The 10,588-nt window shown below is 37.2% G+C and overlaps 1 long non-coding RNA gene across 2 annotated transcripts; it reads right to left on the minus strand.

Annotated features, from left to right (window-relative positions):
- Window positions 1–5,296: 5,296 nt before the first annotated feature.
- On the minus strand, window positions 5,297–9,950 carry LOC148414199 (uncharacterized). 2 transcript variants are annotated; one of them, XR_015867466.1, is made up of 4 exons: window positions 9,240–9,950; window positions 7,161–8,944; window positions 6,993–7,087; window positions 5,297–6,904 (listed from the first exon to the last, which is right to left on the minus strand). It is a non-coding gene; the product is annotated as an uncharacterized LOC148414199 (long non-coding RNA). The 2 variants fall into 2 exon arrangements; XR_015867467.1 differs by lacking the exon at window positions 9,240–9,950 and having other exon boundaries at window positions 7,161–9,218.
- Between the last annotated feature and the right edge of the window lie 638 nt (window positions 9,951–10,588).

Raw genomic sequence — 10,588 nt, forward strand, 5'->3', positions numbered from 1 at the left:
GGCGAAACCAAATAAAGCATGAACCCTAAAAGAGAAACCCAAGATAGGAGAGAAAAAGCAAACCCAAGAGAAAAGTTAAAAAGAAAACCCAAGAAAAGAGATAAATACAAAGCCCAAAGGAGAAGTGAAAAAGAACACCAAGATGGAAACAAAACCAAGATGGAAAGAAGAAAAAGACAGAGTGCTGAAGGACCAGGGGGGAGGAAACAGTGGCAGGACCGCGCAACTTACCTCACTCCGACGGAAGGAAACTTCCGTTGGGGTTGGGGTTTTGTCCCCTAACCTAACTGGCCTGTGCCGCCACCGTCTTCCGACCCCTTGGAGCTTGAAGAAAGACCGAATTGAGCCCTAAAACATAACCAATTGACATAACAACCCAAATTGATAGCCTACCCAAAATACTACCCTAAACACAACCCCTAATCATAACCCCTAATTGGCCTAGCCCTAACCCTAATCTGGGACTAACCCTAAACACAACCCCTGAACATAACCCTAATTTGGCGGTATGGAGAAAACTAAAAGAGATGGGGTGGGACACATATATTCAAAAACCTTACTGAGAGCAGTATAAAACTAGACCAAATTGGATGGGAAGGGATACAGCCAAAAATAAGGCAAAGTATATAGATAATGCTCCGAGAAGCCCCAAAAACTCGTAGAGCCTAAATTTAGGGATGGGAGTTCTAGTCTGCTTAAAGGGAAGGGATTGAGTATAGGTGGAAGAAAGTTGTAAAGAAACGGACGGCGAAAAGCAACAGATGGGGGAAAGATTTGGGGGTGCCAACAGTAAAGGGAGGGAGAATTAAAGAACAAGAAGAGGAAAAGAAAGCTGGACATGCAAGAAGGATAGACATGCAAAATAAAAACAGAAAAAAAGATAAAAAAAACCTAAACCAAGGACATGCAAGAACAAATATGCTAGAAGAACAAAAATTCTCAAAGATAAAAATCAAAAAGAAAGAAAAGCTTAAAAAAGAGCGAATGGGGACCCAGCCTGAAGAAGGATCAAAAAATCCGAAACGTCGCGACGGGCCCCATTCAAAGTAAAGCATGCAAAAATATTAATAGATAACAAAGGCGAAACCAAATAAAGCATGAACCCTAAAAGAGAAACCCAAGATAGGAGAGAAAAAGCAAACCCAAGAGAAAAGTTAAAAAGAAAACCCAAGAAAAGAGATAAATACAAAGCCCAAAGGAGAAGTGAAAAAGAACACCAAGATGGAAACAAAACCAAGATGGAAAGAAGAAAAAGACAGAGTGCTGAAGGACCAGGGGGGAGGAAACAGTGGCAGGACCGCGCAACTTACCTCACTCCGACGGAAGGAAACTTCCGTTGGGGTTGGGGTTTTGTCCCCTAACCTAACTGGCCTGTGCCGCCACCGTCTTCCGACCCCTTGGAGCTTGAAGAAAGACCGAATTGAGCCCTAAAACATAACCAATTGACATAACAACCCAAATTGATAGCCTACCCAAAATACTACCCTAAACACAACCCCTAATCATAACCCCTAATTGGCCTAGCCCTAACCCTAATCTGGGACTAACCCTAAACACAACCCCTGAACATAACCCTAATTTGGCGGTATGGAGAAAACTAAAAGAGATGGGGTGGGACACATATATTCAAAAACCTTACTGAGAGCAGTATAAAACTAGACCAAATTGGATGGGAAGGGATACAGCCAAAAATAAGGCAAAGTATATAGATAATGCTCCGAGAAGCCCCAAAAACTCGTAGAGCCTAAATTTAGGGATGGGAGTTCTAGTCTGCTTAAAGGGAAGGGATTGAGTATAGGTGGAAGAAAGTTGTAAAGAAACGGACGGCGAAAAGCAACAGATGGGGGAAAGATTTGGGGGTGCCAACAGTAAAGGGAGGGAGAATTAAAGAACAAGAAGAGGAAAAGAAAGCTGGACATGCAAGAAGGATAGACATGCAAAATAAAAACAGAAAAAAAGATAAAAAAAACCTAAACCAAGGACATGCAAGAACAAATATGCTAGAAGAACAAAAATTCTCAAAGATAAAAATCAAAAAGAAAGAAAAGCTTAAAAAAGAGCGAATGGGGACCCAGCCTGAAGAAGGATCAAAAAATCCGAAACGTCGCGACGGGCCCCATTCAAAGTAAAGCATGCAAAAATATTAATAGATAACAAAGGCGAAACCAAATAAAGCATGAACCCTAAAAGAGAAACCCAAGATAGGAGAGAAAAAGCAAACCCAAGAGAAAAGTTAAAAAGAAAACCCAAGAAAAGAGATAAATACAAAGCCCAAAGGAGAAGTGAAAAAGAACACCAAGATGGAAACAAAACCAAGATGGAAAGAAGAAAAAGACAGAGTGCTGAAGGACCAGGGGGGAGGAAACAGTGGCAGGACCGCGCAACTTACCTCACTCCGACGGAAGGAAACTTCCGTTGGGGTTGGGGTTTTGTCCCCTAACCTAACTGGCCTGTGCCGCCACCGTCTTCCGACCCCTTGGAGCTTGAAGAAAGACCGAATTGAGCCCTAAAACATAACCAATTGACATAACAACCCAAATTGATAGCCTACCCAAAATACTACCCTAAACACAACCCCTAATCATAACCCCTAATTGGCCTAGCCCTAACCCTAATCTGGGACTAACCCTAAACACAACCCCTGAACATAACCCTAATTTGGCGGTATGGAGAAAACTAAAAGAGATGGGGTGGGACACATATATTCAAAAACCTTACTGAGAGCAGTATAAAACTAGACCAAATTGGATGGGAAGGGATACAGCCAAAAATAAGGCAAAGTATATAGATAATGCTCCGAGAAGCCCCAAAAACTCGTAGAGCCTAAATTTAGGGATGGGAGTTCTAGTCTGCTTAAAGGGAAGGGATTGAGTATAGGTGGAAGAAAGTTGTAAAGAAACGGACGGCGAAAAGCAACAGATGGGGGAAAGATTTGGGGGTGCCAACAGTAAAGGGAGGGAGAATTAAAGAACAAGAAGAGGAAAAGAAAGCTGGACATGCAAGAAGGATAGACATGCAAAATAAAAACAGAAAAAAAGATAAAAAAAACCTAAACCAAGGACATGCAAGAACAAATATGCTAGAAGAACAAAAATTCTCAAAGATAAAAATCAAAAAGAAAGAAAAGCTTAAAAAAGAGCGAATGGGGACCCAGCCTGAAGAAGGATCAAAAAATCCGAAACGTCGCGACGGGCCCCATTCAAAGTAAAGCATGCAAAAATATTAATAGATAACAAAGGCGAAACCAAATAAAGCATGAACCCTAAAAGAGAAACCCAAGATAGGAGAGAAAAAGCAAACCCAAGAGAAAAGTTAAAAAGAAAACCCAAGAAAAGAGATAAATACAAAGCCCAAAGGAGAAGTGAAAAAGAACACCAAGATGGAAACAAAACCAAGATGGAAAGAAGAAAAAGACAGAGTGCTGAAGGACCAGGGGGGAGGAAACAGTGGCAGGACCGCGCAACTTACCTCACTCCGACGGAAGGAAACTTCCGTTGGGGTTGGGGTTTTGTCCCCTAACCTAACCCTAACCCTAACCCTAACCCTAACCCTAACCCTAACCCTAACCCTAACCCCTAACCCTAACCCTAACCCTAACCCTAACCCTAACCCTAACCCTAACCCTAAATGAACAATATCATTAAAAATTTTTTTTTTTTTTTTTTTTTTTTTTTTTTTTTTTTTTTTTTTTTTTTTTTTTTTTTCCCCTCTTCCTTCTTACTAAAATTATTTTGCGACGGACCTCCTAATCCTTTGGGTGACAAGAATTGTATTTATTATTTATGATTTTTGATTGCAGTGACTTTTTATGAATTTAAATACTAATATTTATTGAAAAATTTGTTTGTTTTTAGCACTTACCTTATTAACCCCAACATGGCACTTTTCTTATCCCTTCTCACCCATGGATTATGGTCCATTTCAATATTGATTAATGAATTGTCCCGGTTTTTTTTTTTTTTTTTTTTTTTTTTTTTTTTTTTTTTTTTTTTTTTTTTTTTTTTTTTTCTGAGAGGCCTAATGCGGAGGAATTCTTTCCCCATTATGCATATAAGATTTTATAATAAATGATTTGAAGACACCACCATATTTTATTACTTAGCAGTTTTTAATCAATAATTAGATTATAATAGATTTATATTGTTTTAATAATTTTTATTAGATTTAGTATTTATTGATTTTGTTTTTTACTTACCGGTATGGACATAAGAATTTATATTTATTCATACCTATGATTTTATAATGGGCCTCACTGACTCCGTGCGCCAGTGCAATTCATGGTGTCGCTTTTGACACTATGTTTTTTTATTTTACCTAACCCAGCCAGAGCCTAGGAGTCGTGATGGTTGGTCTTTGGACTTTTCCCCTAAAGAAATTTTCTTATATTTATTTTTTGGGCTAGGTGTCTTATCTAAGTATAAATCTATATAACATTTATCTAATAGGCCTCTCGGAAAAGTTTTTTTTTTTTTTTTTTTTTTTTTTTTTTTTTTTTTTTTTTTTCCCCCCTCCACCTAGTCAGATGGTTTGATCCAAAGAAACCCTTCCAGATTGAAAGTCCCTTGAGGGGGCGGGGCCACTAATCAATCTCAGGTGCTTTGATCACGTGGCTCATACTCTATTTAGCAGCAGGAAGGACCACACCTTAGTTTGTATCCCCTGAGGAAGCCACTGCTGGCGAAACGTCGGGACTCACAAACCCCCTGACTAAAAATGCCCCTTATAATTCTCTAACCTGTTCTGACCTTTTCGGCGGAGGCGGCTTTTTCTGGATCGGGATGAACCTGGAGACCAACAAAAGAGTTAAGTGAATTGGATGACAAGAAGGCCTGAATCTCCTGGACTTTTATTGATTGGGTGAGTTTTTGCGGTTTCTCGTCAACCAAGAGCAAGGGTGTGCACACCGAAGATCATCAAAGCTGCAACTAGCTTCGCTTCTTTTTTTGAGAGAAAATCGCATCATCTCCCCACCGACGCCCCACCATCGCGTTTCCCCCCCCCCCCCCCTTTTTCCCCCCCCTCCCCCAATTTTTTTTCCCCTCCCCCCTCTCTTTTCCAGGAGACCTTTTCCAAAAAACCCTAGTCTCTTACTTTATCTCCCCGGGATGGCGTCATCCCGGTGAGATAAAGTGTTAAGTTGATCTAATTGTTGGTCCGAGTGAGGTCCCGCTTCCGATTCCGACATAGGAGTGGACGCAACAGTGGGTGAGAATTTCAATTTTTTTTTTTTTTTTTTTTTTTTTTTTTTTTTTTTTTTTTTTTTTTTTTTTTTTTTTTTTCTCTCTGTTCTACTTTCTCTTTTTAATAATGGCAACTTATGGCAAACCTTGGTTTTTTAACAAAACAGGAAATTACTCTAAATATCACAAATCAGGACAGACAGGGGCTAATCAACGAGAAACCTCTTTCCAAAATTCAAATACACAACATAAATTCTCTGCAGAAACCCATCAACTAACTAAATACTACTTCAAGTTAATACAAGCTTCTCATCACTCCGAAATAATTAACCAGGCCATTCAAAACAAAAAAATCCCTTCGGGCATGAAGAAAAAAATGGAGAAATTGGCCGCGTTCATTAGACCCTCAGGCCCTAATGAAACAATTATACAGAATCTGAAATTGAATACAGAGGATTGGATGAATAAAAATTTGGAGTTACTTCGACAACATTACGACGGAACAATTTCTACAATATTAGGCCACATTTCCACTTTCGAAGAGATTGCCTTTGATAGAGCGGTACACTGGGCAAGTACCAGATATAAGAAAAAATTGACTCAAACCTCAATCCGAACAATACGTGAATTAGTGTCGCTTGCTGACGAATCACTAGGGGCTCGGAACCTTGACTTCCTCTTCGATGAGGAAAATTTTCCACCCTTAACTACCAATACATTTCAAAGTAAGTCGGAAACCCCCAAGAAACCTAGCTCTAACAACCCGCCTACTAATCCTAAACACAACCAATGGCAGAGTGACCCTAATCGACAAATAACCATAACAAACCCAATTCCTAACCCTAAATACAACCAATTGCAGAAGGGCCCTAATCGACAAATAACCTTAACAAATCCAACTTCTAATCCTAAATACAACCAATTGCAGAATGATCCTAATCAACGACTAACTAGAGCAAACCCAATTCCTAATCCTAAATACAACCAATTGCAGAATGAGCCTAATGGACAAATGATTACAACAAACCCAATTTCTAAGCCTAAACATAACCAATTGCAGAATGACTCCAATGGACAAAGAATGATAACAAATCCGTTTCCTAATCCTAAATACAACCAATTGCAGAATGAGCCTAATGGACAAATGACTACAACAAACCCAACTCCTAAGCCTAAACATAACCAATTGCAGAAGGACTCCAATGGACAAAGAATGATAACAAACCCGCCTCCTAATCCTAAATACAACCAGTCCAGATCCTCTGGTGGCAATAAGGAACATATTTCCGCTAGAATTAACGCACCACCTTCTACTAGCATATATAATTCCACTTCCTCTAAACTTAATTTTAACCAGCCGGCCGCAACTACCTCCAGTCAGCCTAATAGGAATGATATTCATAAAAGTGATATGAACTTTTTTCCCTTCTCAGAGAAGCGAACGCAAGCTCAAGAAAGCACTCCCGCTGCCAAACACATTGTAAAAACAAGGGCGCAGGTACATATAAAATCGGAGGAAAACTTACAGCAGCAAAAAAGCGACAATCCAATTGCTACCACCTTCAAAAAAATGACTATTAGCAATGTGGCTTTACCTTGTAGTGGCACAATTTCGTCTCTTCCTCTGGACGACGAGTCGGACAAACAAGAACCTGAAAAAAAGAACACCTACTTACCTGTGGAAGAAGCTCAATCGTGTGATGTAAGGGAGGCGACCATCGGACCTAAAGAAACAACAAACATTGTCAAAACAATCAATATTAACAAAAACTTTACTTACCTTAATAAGAGTTTAGGACAGGAGATACTTACCGTGGACACTACTGGAGTAAATCTAACACAGCAGGAAATGAAAGGGGATCACCCACATCCCCCCCTTGTGGACAACAAGGAGGCCCAGCGGGGACCTGTACAAAAACAAATCATCAGTGAGTTGGGAGATACTTGTAAAATGGAATATGATCCTTTACATACAAATACCTCATCAACTAACTCCTCCGTTGATCATTCCCCTCAGCACGCATTTACCGCAGATGAACGAAGGGAGCCTCGAATCCATCCCAGAACGCAACATAAAAGCACAGAGTGGAAACTGGAGGTAACAAAATCCATAGTCGTTATCGGCGATTCTAACCTAGCAAGAATTCCATTATTTGCATCTTCAAACATACAAGTTGACAGTTTTCCAGGAGCTACATTTCATCACTTAAATGAAATTTTAAAAAAACTCTCCCCATCGTACGACACATCCCATGTGATCATATCGGCGGGATTAAACAATTGTCTACGGGAACAATTACATTCAACTACTCATAAGCAATTGCAGCAATTAATAAAAACCAGTGATGCAACTTTTCCGAATGCTACAGTATACATACCCATTATTAACTTTTCGCATGTTTTGGACTCAAAAAAACAAACATTACTGACTAAATTAAACCTACTCATTGCAGACAAATATAATTTTCTACCAGATATCAACCCATTACTATTTCAAACTTGTGAAACAGATCCGATCCATTGGACCGTACAGACAGCACAATTAATATTCAATTACTGGTGTCAACAACTAAATTTATAATTGAACCTAAAGATTTGGATATCACGCAACAAGAATCTAATATTATGAATTTAAGTGTAACATTCAGACTTACTGATATGCAACAGCAAATACTCGAAAAAGGACTAACTTTCATTCCTACTTGCAAACCACCAAGTCGCACTCAATTAAAATCTGATATGTATACATTTCATAGAAAGTTAAAACTTTTGGACCAATTTCAATCAAATAATGAACAATATAGATTATTTACAGGACCATCTACTTGGACTCCTAATGAGAATAATGTATCTGTAGACATTAAAGAATTAATAAAATGTAATCATACTGCATTAAGACAGTGGCGGCCCAGGCACCCCACCCAAAATAACCTAACCAGGGAACAACAAAGGACGCTCAAATCACTAGGCAAAAATAAACACATAGTTATCAAACCAGCAGATAAGGGGGGACAGATTGTTATACAAGATCGAAATAACTATATTTTAGAAGCAAATAGACAATTAAAAAATACTACTTACTATCAAAGGCTCTCAGACTCATTACAAATGGAAACACAAACTATGATAAGAAAAATTACTAGTAGATTATTGGATAAGAAATTCATAACTATAAAACAGAAAAAATACCTAGATGGTCCAGACCAACCTAGACCTCGCCTCTTTTACCTATTACCCAAAATTCACAAACCTCCTGAAACTTGGACAGTTCCCTCTATAGTTCCGGTAGGCCGACCTATAGTTAGCGATTGCGCATCTGAATCGTATGCAATTACAGAATATATTGATTATTTTATTAACCCATTAGCTAAATTACATCCGAGTTACATTAAAGATACTTACGAATTTGTTAATATCATTAAACAGATTAGAGTAACTCATGAGGCGCTGTTATTTTCTATCGATGTTGAATCACTCTACACTAACATAGAAACCAAATTGGGCCTGTCTGCTATACGGAAAATCTTCAATAAATACCCTAATCCAAATAGACCTGATGATGAACTACTAGAACTTTTATACATTACACTTACAAGAAATGATTTTATTTTTAACAGGAAACATTATTTACAACTTTGTGGCTGTGCGATGGGCCGAAAATACTCACCTGCTTATGCAGATATTTACCTGGCGGACTGGGAGGAAACTGCCTTTGCTGGACTCGACATCAAACCGACCCATTACCACAGATACCTGGACGATATCTTTGGAATATGGGAAGGAACAGAAGCACAATTCATCGATTTTGTTAATATTTTAAATATGCAACATAATAAAATAAAACTGAAACATAATTTACAACACTCGTCCATAGAATTTTTGGATACATGTGTTTTTTTTACACAGGCCAATGCTAACTACAAACAACTAGCGACTAAGGTTTTTTTTAAAGATACAGACAGACATGCACTTCTCCATAAAACCAGCTATCACCCTAAACATACTTACCTCGGCTTAATAAAATCTCAACTAATACGTTTTCACAGAATTTGTACTTACCCGGATGATGTTGAGGAGGCTACTAAAACCCTCTTCTCAGTGTTGAAGACCAGAGGCTATTCCAAGAGGTTCCTTAGAAAAATAAAACAGGAAGTTAACAACAAATTTCAACATAATTTCCCTATACAACCAGTTAAACAAAACCAAAACTTTATACCTTTTATTACAACATATGCAGATAATACAAAAACATTGATTAAAAAATTTAAGCATAATTTCAAAAACACAGCGAATAACTTGGAAAGTCTAAAAGATTATCGAATGATTATTGCCCATAGACGTAATAAAAATTTAAAAGATATATTAGTACATACGGATTTAAATAAGGATGACTATAGTATTAAAATTAAAATGAGGACAGAAATTGCATTTATCAATCCTCCGCATTTACAAAATGTATACTCAGGTCTATCCATAAATTTAAATACTACTATCAATCCTCAAACTAAAAACGTTGTATACGCCATCATTTGTCATTTATGTAAAAAGATTTACATCGGTGAAACAGGCAATATGCTCCATCTTAGGATCAAACAACATTTTTATGCAATAAAAAAACAAAACACCACTACCACATTATATACACATTTTAAAACTCATGGCCTCTACAATGTAAGAAGCCTCGGCTTAGAAACAAATGTACTGTGGACCCGGAAACAAAGACAATCAATAGAACGCAAATGGATTCACAAATTACAAACGATCGTACCAAACGGTCTAAATGAACAATATCATTAAAAATTTTTTTTTTTTTTTTTTTTTTTTTTTTTTTTTTTTTTTTTTTTTTTTTTTTTTTTTTTTTTCCCCTCTTCCTTCTTACTAAAATTATTTTGCGACGGACCTCCTAATCCTTTGGGTGACAAGAATTGTATTTATTATTTATGATTTTTGATTGCAGTGACTTTTTATGAATTTAAATACTAATATTTATTGAAAAATTTGTTTGTTTTTAGCACTTACCTTATTAACCCCAACATGGCACTTTTCTTATCCCTTCTCACCCATGGATTATGGTCCATTTCAATATTGATTAATGAATTGTCCCGGTTTTTTTTTTTTTTTTTTTTTTTTTTTTTTTTTTTTTTTTTTTTTTTTTTTTTTTCTGAGAGGCCTAATGCGGAGGAATTCTTTCCCCATTATGCATATAAGATTTTATAATAAATGATTTGAAGACACCACCATATTTTATTACTTAGCAGTTTTTAATCAATAATTAGATTATAATAGATTTATATTGTTTTAATAATTTTTATTAGATTTAGTATTTATTGATTTTGTTTTTTACTTACCGGTATGGACATAAGAATTTATATTTATTCATACCTATGATTTTATAATGGGCCTCACTG

This window comes from Hippichthys cyanospilos, chromosome 12 (genome assembly GCF_059441005.1).
Source record: "Hippichthys cyanospilos isolate Australia breed blue-spotted pipefish chromosome 12, RoL_Hcya_1.0, whole genome shotgun sequence".
Classification (NCBI taxonomy): Eukaryota; Metazoa; Chordata; class Actinopteri; order Syngnathiformes; family Syngnathidae; genus Hippichthys; species Hippichthys cyanospilos.